General features: G+C 46.6%; 1 long non-coding RNA gene across 1 annotated transcript; it reads left to right on the top strand.

Moving 5' to 3' along the window:
- The first annotated feature begins 2,477 nt into the window (after positions 1-2,477).
- Positions 2,478-10,003, top strand: LOC135964563 (uncharacterized). Its single transcript, XR_010577050.2, has 3 exons — positions 2,478-2,655; positions 6,560-6,659; positions 8,522-10,003. It is a non-coding gene; the product is annotated as an uncharacterized lncRNA (long non-coding RNA).
- Positions 10,004-10,359: the final 356 nt, after the last annotated feature.

The following is a 10,359-nucleotide window of genomic DNA, read 5'->3' on the forward strand; positions in this document are numbered from 1 at the left end:
TTGTACTCCTCTTGCGTAAGCTGCAGATTAGGAAAGCATTAGGTAACGACAGGGTGGCCGGAGCGTATTACACACCAGCCTGGCTTGGGGCCACGGAATGTGGCCTGCGGGGATGGCCTTGCCTAGCAAGTCAAATATAGCTTGATCTAGGAGAGAGATGGTTTCCTCTCTCCCTGCTGCAGCCAGAATGAGATTCCGCTGGTCTCTGGCGCCAGGAAAACAGGGTCTCTGGAGCCTCCTTGGTGTCGCACAGCCTCCGGAGGTAGAAGTTGGGAGGGAAGCCTGGAGTCCTTGGGAGCCGCATAATTCATTCCACTTGAAGAAGTCAGACTACAGAGCCTTTGCCCAGGGGAAAGTTAGCAACAAATAACAATTCATGCTAACCTCCTGCCTCCTCCAGTTCCGACAGGGCCCGACTCCCACTAAAGACCACTTAGATGTTGATCTTCAGCACCCCAAACCAGGGACCAGGGAGACTGCTCCTTTCACGTAGTGCTGTCATGGCGCAGATATTTGTCCAGCATCTACTTATTTTATTTTATTTATTTATTTTTTTGAGACACAGTCTCACTCTGTCACCCACGCTGGAGTGCAGTGGCATGATCTCTGCGCACTGCAACCTCCGCTGCCCTGGTTCAAGTGATTCTCATGCCTCAGCCTCCTGAGTAGTTGGGACTACAGGTGCGCGCCACCACGCCTGGCTAATTTTTTTTGTATTTTTAGTGGAGATGGGGTTTCGCTATGTTGTTGTTGCTTACCAAGAGACCAGGCTGGTCTCAAACTCCTGGCCCCAAGTGATCCACCTGCCTCGGCCTCCCAAAGTGCTGGGATTACAGGTATGAGCCACCGCGCCCAGCCAAGCATCTACTTAAGAGCTCACAAATTTTCTCATTCACAGGACTTAAGCTTAATCCCTGCCCTCTACGTGCTTATACTCAAACAGTGGAAGATGTGACTTCAATGTGTATTGAACGTGGAAAGAAACTAACCTTCACCGAGGGCCTCTGCTGCGTCAGACACTGTCCACAGTCTTCAGATACTGTCGGATTTATTCTCACAGCACCTCTGCAAGAGTGGGATGGGCACCCTCGTTCCTTATGTGGAAACTGGAACTCAGAGAGGTTAAGTAACTTACCCATAGTTGCACAGCTAGTAAGTGTTGCAGCCACCGTGTGAACTCAAGACTGTCAGGCTCCAGAGCCTGTGAAATTTTACTAACTACATTGTCATACTGTGTGTCAAGAGCTCTGCTGGAGGCTGTGGGAGGCTGTGTTGGGGGCTGCAACAGAGGGGAATGAGGGACAGTGTCTAACCACAGGCCTTTGCTGTCTGATGAAGGCAAACAGAAGCAACCATGATACTGAGATCATGGGAACAACCTGAGCAGAAGCTCAGTGGTGGGAATAATAATAAGGGTTAGCCCAGCTATTGGCATGCACCCAGCCTTGTTGTGCTTTGCACACGTTAACTCATTTAATCCTTTCAACAGTCCTAGGACATACTTTTCTGTTGTTGTTGTTGTAGTTGTTGAGATGGAGTCTTGCTCCGTTGCCCAGGCTGGAATGCAGTGGCACGATCTTGGCTCACTACAACCTCCATCTCCCGGGTTCAGATGATTCTCCTGCCTCAGCCTCCCAAGTAGCTGGGACTACAGGTGTGCACCACCATGCCCAGCCTTTTTTTTTTTTTTTTTTTTTTTTTTTTTTTTAGTAGAGACAGGGTTTTATCCTGTTGGCTGGGCTGATTTCGAACCTCTGACCTCAGGTGACCTGCCCAGCTCAGCCTCCCAAAGTGCTGGGATTATAGGTGTGGGCCACCGCGCCCAGCCGGACGTAGATATTTTTATGATCTTTATTCTACCGAGGCCTAGAAATGGAGGCCCAGAGAGGTTAAATAATTTGCCCATGGTCACACAGCTAGTAAGTGATAGAGCCAGGTGTTAAACTCAGGCTTTAGAGGGGGAGGCAGAGTCAGCCAGGGGCGTTGTGTTTGTGGGGGCAGCATAGTGGATTGTCAGGTTGGACAGGTAGGTTGGGGAGGGCTGAAAGAGAGTTTGCATGCCAGGCTGCGGGGTCTGGCCCTTGTCCTGTGGCCTTTGTGAGCACCAGGAGGTTTTGGAGTAGGGGAGTGATGTTAGCAGACCTGTGTTTAGGCAGATGACTCTGGTAGGAGGCTTGGGGATCCAGGAGGGGAGGCAAGATTGTAGCTGAAAGAAGGGCTGGAAGGCCACTGTCCTGATCCCAGAGGGCACTGCTGGTGGCAGCCTGCACCAGGGCTAGCAGTGGGAGAGAAGACTGGCTCAGCCCCAGGCTCTGGCCTTGCATGCAGCGGGCACTGTCAGTGCTACATGAGCCGTGACACGTGCTCAAATCACAAAGAAGGCCAGGACCGCATTAAAGGCTGCGGTGTGGAGTGTCAAATGGCGCTGGATTCCTGAACCAGAACTCTTTGGTCTGAGCCCGGCTGAAGGCAGCTCCAGGGCAGAGGACAGAGCTGGGCCGTGCGTGGGGGTCAGGGCAGATGGAAGGAGGAAGCCGATCAAGAGGCCTGTGTAGAAGAGGGACGAGCACGGCCAGAGGCTGGGAGGCCGAATCTGCAAGGACCCCATGCGTGTGGGGTCTTCTCTGGGATTCTTCTGGGAAAGGATGATAGCAGGTATGCTATTGCTTCCAAAGGTTGAAAAGGAAATTTGGGGCTGGGCACGTTGGCTCACGCCTGTAATCCCAGCACTTTGGGAGGCTGAGGTGGGCAGATCATGAGGTCAAGAGATAGACACCATCCCGGCTAACACTGTGAAACCCCGTCTCTACTAAAAAAAAAAAAAAAATACAAAAAATTAGCCAGGCGTGGTTGCACACGTCTGTAGTCCCAGCTGCTCGGGAGGCTGAGGCAGGAGAATCGCTTGAACCTGGGAGGCGGGGGTTGCGGTGAGCTGAGATCGTGCCACTGCACTCCAGCTGGGTGACAGAGCCAAGACTCCATCTCAAAATTAAATTAAATTAAATTAAATTAAATTAAAACCAAAAAAAAAAAAAAAAAAGAGAGAGCGAGAGAAAAGGAAATTTGGCCAAAAAGTTAAGGCCCGCTGTTTCCAGAGGAGAGGACTCATGTCCCTGGAGCACTGCCTGCTTTTGATAGCTTCAAACACCACTCCGGACTCTCAGATGTCTATCTTCAGCCCAGATCTTATTCCCCAACTCCAGGCCTGTAAATCCAATACTACCTGGGTGAGTATCAGCTCCACCTGGATGACAACTGTCTCAGCTCAGACTCAAAGAGCCCAAAGCTGAAAGCATCATCATCAAACTGAAAGCTTCTCGGGTTACCAGCTGTCTTAGCTTGATGAGACATAGCCATTAGCCCAGTTAGTTGGTCAACACAAAAACCTGGGAGTAATTTTAGACTCTTCTTTTTCCATTATTTCTCAGACACAATGTTCATTAAGTCCTGTTTCTGCTAGTTTTACCTCTGATGTTGACCATTCAACAAATATTTATTGGTCCCTCAACAAGTATTTATGAGACCCCACTATGTGCCAGGTAATGAGCATATAGCAGTGAATAAAAGTGGCAAAATCCCTGTCCTAAGGTGCTGATATTCCAGTGGCATGTTGGAAACCACTGATCTGTTCAATGAAACCTTTGTCATTGCAAGCCACTGGGAATTGGGGGCTGTTTGTTACTGCAACATAACCTAGTCCATTCTGACGAGCATACCAGTAAGCAGTGCATCAGCAGTGAGGAAAGAGCTGGAAAAGGAATGTATATTGTTCTGTGGGAACACAAAGGAGGGGAGGAGAGAACAGAGATTAACCTCATTGGAGAGGTCTCTGAATGGTTTCTGCTTTTCATCTGCATCCCCCTTGCCTTTCCCTGACTCAGGCTTTGTCAATATTCTTGTAATTGAACTTCTCCCTGTGAGCTATTCTCTACCCTTTTAAAATGTAAATCCGATCATGCCGCTCTCTTGCTAAACCTGATAAGGACACCCTGTTATCCATAAGAAGAAAGTTACACTCTTTAGCTTGGCATACTGTGTTCCTCATGATGTGGTCTCTGCAAACTTCCCAGCTTCCCAAATACTGGGCCTAACTCTGATAACTTGGGATTCTTTGACCATCTTTTTGTTGTTCTCTCCATGCCTTTGTACACCCTGTTCCCTCTACATGGAATATATTCTCCTTTTACTCCTGGAAAACTCTTACTTGTGTTCCAAGGCTCTGATCAAATGTTCTCTCCACCTTGAAGCCTTCCCTGATATCCCCAGGCAGAGTTAAGGCTCTCCTCTGTGTGCCTGAAGATTCCTGCTCATCTTTATTTCCCAATGCTTTGCACACTGAAATCGCTGCTAGCCCGAGAGCCTTGGAGAGCAGGGACTGGACTCTGTGGCTGACACCTAGAGTAGAAGGGGTGTCTGACACATAATAGGTGTTCCAATCATGTGTGTTGAATGAATGAATGAGTGATTCAGTGACAAAGAACACTATATTCTACCCAGTGAGCAGGATTAGGGCTGGGGAAGGGAGATATTCCACACTCAGATGGTGAGGTGACTATGGGTGAAGTTAATACAGAGATGGAGGCAGTCATGGTGAGAAGCCACGCGGTGTTAGAGAAAGAACACTGCACGCAGATTCTCAAGTTATGGCTCTTTCTCTTCCCAGCTGTATGCCCTTGGGCAAGTCACTTTCCTTGGTCCTTTTAAAAAAATTGTGGTTAAAAAATATGCATAACATAAAATTTACCATCTTAACCTTTTATTTATTTATTTATTTATTTTTCTGATGGAGTCTCACTCTGTTGTCCAGGCTGGAGTGCAGTGGCATGATCTCACTGCAACCTCTGCCTCCAGGGTTCAAGCGATTCTCTTGCTTCACTCTCCTGAGTAACTGGCATTGCAGGTGACTGCCACTGTGCCAGGCTAATTTTTGTATTTTTAGTAGAGATGGGGTTTCACCATGTTGGCCAGGCTGGCCTTGAACTCCTGACCTCAGGTGATATGCCCATCTTGGCCTCCCAAAATGCTGGGATTACAGGCATGAGCCACCATGCCCAGCCCCATCTTAACCATTTCTAAATGTACAAGTCAGTGATGTTAGATACATTCCCATTATTGTGCAATCATCACTACCATCCATCTCCAGAATTTTTCTCATCTTCCCAAATGGAAATTCTATACCTATTAAACATAAACCTCTCATTTCCCCTCCCTCTTTCCCTGGACAACTACCATTTTACTTTCTGTCTCCATTAATTTGACTACTCTAGAAACCACGTATAACTGAATCATACAGTATCTGTCTTTTTGTGATTGGCTTATTTCACTTAGCATCATGTTCTCAAGGTTCATGCATGTTGTAGCATGTGTCAGAATCTCCTTCCTTTTTAAGACTGAATAATATTCCATGGTATGGATATACCACCATATTACCCATCCCTGGGCACTTGAGCTGCTTCCACATTTTGGCTGTTGTAAAGAATACTGCTATGAACATGGATGTACAAATATCTGTTTGAGTCTCTGCTTTCACTTCTTTTACATATACACCCGATCATATAGTCATTTTATGTTCACTTTTCTGAAAAGGTGACGTTACTGATTTCCACAGTGGCTGCACCATTTAAATTCCCACCAGTAATGCCCAGGGTTCCTATTTCTACTTCACTGTCCTTTTTTTTTTTTTTTTTTTGAGACAGGGTCTCACTCTATTGCCTAGGCTGGAGTGCAGTGGCATGACCATGGCTCACTGCAGCCTCAAGGTCCAAGGGATTCTCCCACCTTAGTCTCCTGAGGAGCAGGGACTACAGGTGCACACCACCGCACCTGGCTAATTTTTGTATTTTTTTTGTGGAGATGGGGGTTTCATCATGTTGCTCAGGCTCGTACTTCACTGTCTTGATGGCCTTATCTTCCTGCTGGGGATGTCATGAGCTATGTGCCTCCTGAGGTCCACAGGAATGTTTTGAAGGTCAGATGAAACAACACTTGTAAAGCACTTGGTGAATTACTGTTATTATGCCCACATACACGGGAGGCTTGGTCCCCTGGGCAGCAGCTGGCACCTTTGGGAGTTTCCTCCTGCCAGCAGACACACTTTCTTCTGGTGACCTGGCATGGAGACGGCTTGCCTCCTGGTGATGATGGGTTCACTCCCCTTTCTATGGCAGAGGTGACCAGAGGAGAGCTTTCCACCTTGGGCAGAGTAAACCTAGATGCTCCAGGCCAAATTAAAGAACCCTCAACCTTGCTTAATTCACCAAACCTTGGGGGCATCGTGCCAGGCATGGGGTGTGCCTCTGACTAGTGCTCAGACCTTGCCTTCCAGAGGCTCTGTTTAGTGGCAGATGCAGCCCAGTTGTGATGTAATATTACTATCCACCAATGTTCACTGCTCCTCCCTCTAAAAGGATGGCAGATCATGGCCATGTTCAACAAGGTATAGTCATTTAACTTACTTTGAACAATGAAATGTGAGGAGAATAAATGTGTGTTACTTCTGGGCAGAAGCCTTAAGGCCAGCACCTGGTTTAACACATTTCTTTTCTGTCTCTCATGATAGCCAGCAATGCCCTCAGAAACAGGCTGCACTGTTCAATTGGGTTCCAGAGTGACAATGATGGATGAACAGAGCAGCAGTCAACCTGCGGTGGACATGTAGGGTGAGTGAGAAAGAAACCTTTGTCAACGTAAGCCACTGGGAATTGGGGGCTGTTTGTTACTGCGGCATAACCAAGCCCATCCTGACTAATACACCAGTAAGCAGTGCACCATAGCAGTGAGGAAAGAGCTGGAGAAGGAATGTATGGTGTTCTGTGGGAACACAGAAGAGGGGAGGAGCAAACAGAGATTAACCTCACAGGAGAGGTCTCTGATGGTTTCTACTTTTCTTTCATCTTTTTTTTTGAGATGGAGTCTTGCTCTGTCACCCAGGCTGGAGTGCAGTGGCGTGATCTTGGCTCACTGCAACCTCCACCTCCTGGGTTCAAGCAATCCTCCTGCCACAGCCTCCCATGTAGCTGGGATTACAGGTGCCTGCCAACACAAGTGGCTAATTTTTGTATTTTTAGTAGAGACAGGGTTTCATGATGTTAGCCAGCTGGTCTCGAAATCCTGACCTCAGGTGATCCACCTGCCTTGTCCTCCCAAAGTGCTGGAATTATAGGTATGAGCCACCACACCCAGCTGGTTTCTACTTTTCATCTTCTACTCAATTACTCCTTCCAATGAATGAGAAAGGAATTTTTCAGGTAAGGAACTTTCAGCTCAGAGATGTTAAATTTCAGTGTCCTTCAGCTTCTCATGCATGGGTTGGTATTCAAATTTAAGTCTTGGTGATACCTACACCCTAGATTTTTAAAAGAAAAATGGTATTAATAATAGCTAACACTTATGTAGCACTTTCTGTGTGCAAGTGCCTGATAGTGTGCTAAGAGCTATGCATGAATGAACCCATATAACCCTTATATCAAACCAATGAGGTAGGTGTATTTTTATCCTCCATTTTACAGATGCGGAAATTGAGACCATATGCCAACTCCCACATCACACAGCTGGCATTTGAAGCCCAGAAGTCTGACTCTGGAGTACATGCTCTTAACTACTGCACTTAGCTGGTTCTCCCAGGCTCATGGGGGAGAAAGATCAGCACTCAGATAACTCCACCCTCTGCGTGCTTTGCTTGGGTGATCTCATCAACACCATGGCTTCAACCATTACATATCAGTTTCCACATATTCAGCATGGATCTTCTTCTACTTCCTATTAAACTCTGTACCTGGGTGTCTGGCGGGCATTACAAAGAAGTTTCAGACCTCAGTAGGTCACTGTCAGACTCCAGTGCACAAACTACAAGGGATCCTCTTGCTGAACATCTTCCTGTGTCTTCCTATCATTTTCCCTTAGCACAGTACCTTTGCTGTTGCTGTCTATTTCTCCAGTCTCAACTGTAAACCACCCAAATGTCCATCAACTGGTGAATGCATAAACCAACTGTGGTACATCCAGACCGTAAATACTTGGGCTGGAAAAATCTCTAACCAGAATGCCATAGGCTGTATCCAACCGCAGTTCATCATCTCTCTGGTCTGAAGAGAGATGCAGACAGAGGATTCGGAGGGCTCCCGACCGCCCAGTGCTGTTCCTGGCATGGACTCTGAGCAGAGGTTCTCCTGGTCACTGTTACCCCACAGCCCTTTACTGGTTCAGCTGTGTATCATGCATCCTAGAAAGGAATGCTAAGCCTCAGGAGGGAAGCGGCTGTGTTTTTCTTTCTCGTCAATGTTTCTCTAGTGCCTAGCACAGTGCTTGGCCTGCAATAAAATCACTCTCTCTCTCTCTCTCTATATATATATATATACACACACACACACACATATTTTTTTTTATAACACAAATAGATTGTGAGGTTTGGACATCTGGAATAAACACGTTGTTAGTTTGTAGCTGGAAATATTGGAGTCATTTCTATTTATTTTTAAAAATTTGGTTTTTTAAAATAATTTGTTTTTTATTTTCTTTTTAGAGATGGAGCTCTCTGTGCTGCCCAGGCTGGACTCAAACTCCTGGACTCAAGTGATCCTCCTGACAGAGCCTCCTGAGTAGCTGGGACTACAGGTGCCTGCCACCTGGGATTTCTATTCTTTTTTTGTTTCTTTTGTTTGAGGTGGAGTCTTGCTCTGTTGCTTAGGTTGGAGTGCAGTGGCGTGATCTTGGCCCATTGCAACCTCCACCTCCTGGATTCAAGTGATTCTCCTGTCTCAGCCTTCCAAGTAACTGGGATTATAGGAGCATGCCACCACACCTGGGTAATTTTTGTATTTTTTAGTGGAGACAGGGTTTTGCCATGTTGGCCAGGCTTGTCTCGAACCCCTGACTTCAGGTGATCCTCCCGCCTGGGCCTCCCAAAGTGTTGGGATTACAGGCGTGAGCCACCATGCCTGGTCGGTTTTTATTCTTGAAATGATGAAATGCAGGGCAGCTCAGGCATAGATCATTTTCCCACCCGGGCCCCTATAGTTTGGGACTTCAAATAGGGCCTGACACTGTGGGGGAAGAAACACAAGAGAGGTGAAATCTTTGATGTGTTTAACTCTTGATGACTGGGTACATTTTTGAGGGGGCAAGGGGGAAGGGTTTTCAATATCTTGTTTGTTTGCTTTTTGAGACAGGGTCTGGCTCTGTTGCCTAGGCTGGAGTGCAGTGGCATGATCACAGCTCACTGAAGCCTCAATGACCTGGGCCCTAGCGATCTTCCCGTCTCAGCCTCCCGAGTAGCTGGGACTACAGGCATATGCCACCACGGTCTGCTAATTAATTTTTTCTTTCTTTCTTTTTCTTTTCTTTTTTGAAATGGGGTCTCACTATCTTGCCCAGGCTGGTCTCGAAAGTTCCTCCTGCCTCAGCCTCCCAAAGTGCTGGGATTACAGGCCTGAGCCAGTCCACCCAGCCTGTTACTAACATTTTGGAGAACGCTCTGCAGTACTTCACTTAGAAGAAAAAACATCAAAATCTGATTTTTTAGGACAGATTTTCATTTACAAAAATTTCAAAGACAGCACAGAGGGTTCCCATATACTCTGTGGCTAGTTTCTCCCATTATTAACATCTTACTTCAGGATGGCACACTTGTTACAATTGATGAACCTATACTGGTGCGTTATTATTAAGTAAAGTGCATAGTTTATTTAGATTTTCTTAGTTTTTATCTGAGGTCCTCTTTCTGTTCCAGGATTCCATCTACAATCCCACATTACATTTAGTCACCGTGTCCCTTAGGGTCCCCTGGACTGTGACAGTTTCTCAGACTTTCTTGTCTTTAGTGACCTTGGCAATTTGGAGGAGTGCTTTGCTGAAATATTCTGTACAATGTGTCTCAACTGGGATTTGTCTGATGTCTTTCTCATGTTTAGACTGGAGGTCATAGGTTTTTGGGGGGGATGTCCCCAGAGGTCAAGAACTGCCCTATTTTTCAGATCTAAATGCAACTTATTAGTTTAGATGAAAATGGGTTGTGGTTGACGTTATATGCTTGCGAAATTGCCATGCTGATAAGGGATAAGAGGACTTAATCCCCAAATAGAAAACAAAATGAAACAAAATTACACAAATCCCCCACTTACCCCAACTCCCAAATGTTTTCCATCCTTCATTCCCTCCCCTCCCCCCCTCCCCGCCCACAAAGCAACAATACTGCAATTTCTGGATGTTGGTAGCTCTTTCTCAACGGAATTGAACTGACTCAGAAGGAACCAGGAAGCAGTTGCATATTCAGCCCACTCTGGATCAGACCCTATCTGTTTCTGTGTTTTCTTTCCAAACAAATCTTTTTAGAATCAGAAGGGAGGGAACTGATTCTGTTCT

The sequence above is a fragment of the Macaca fascicularis genome, chromosome 8, assembly GCF_037993035.2.
Source record: "Macaca fascicularis isolate 582-1 chromosome 8, T2T-MFA8v1.1".
NCBI lineage: Eukaryota > Metazoa > Chordata > Mammalia > Primates > Cercopithecidae > Macaca > Macaca fascicularis.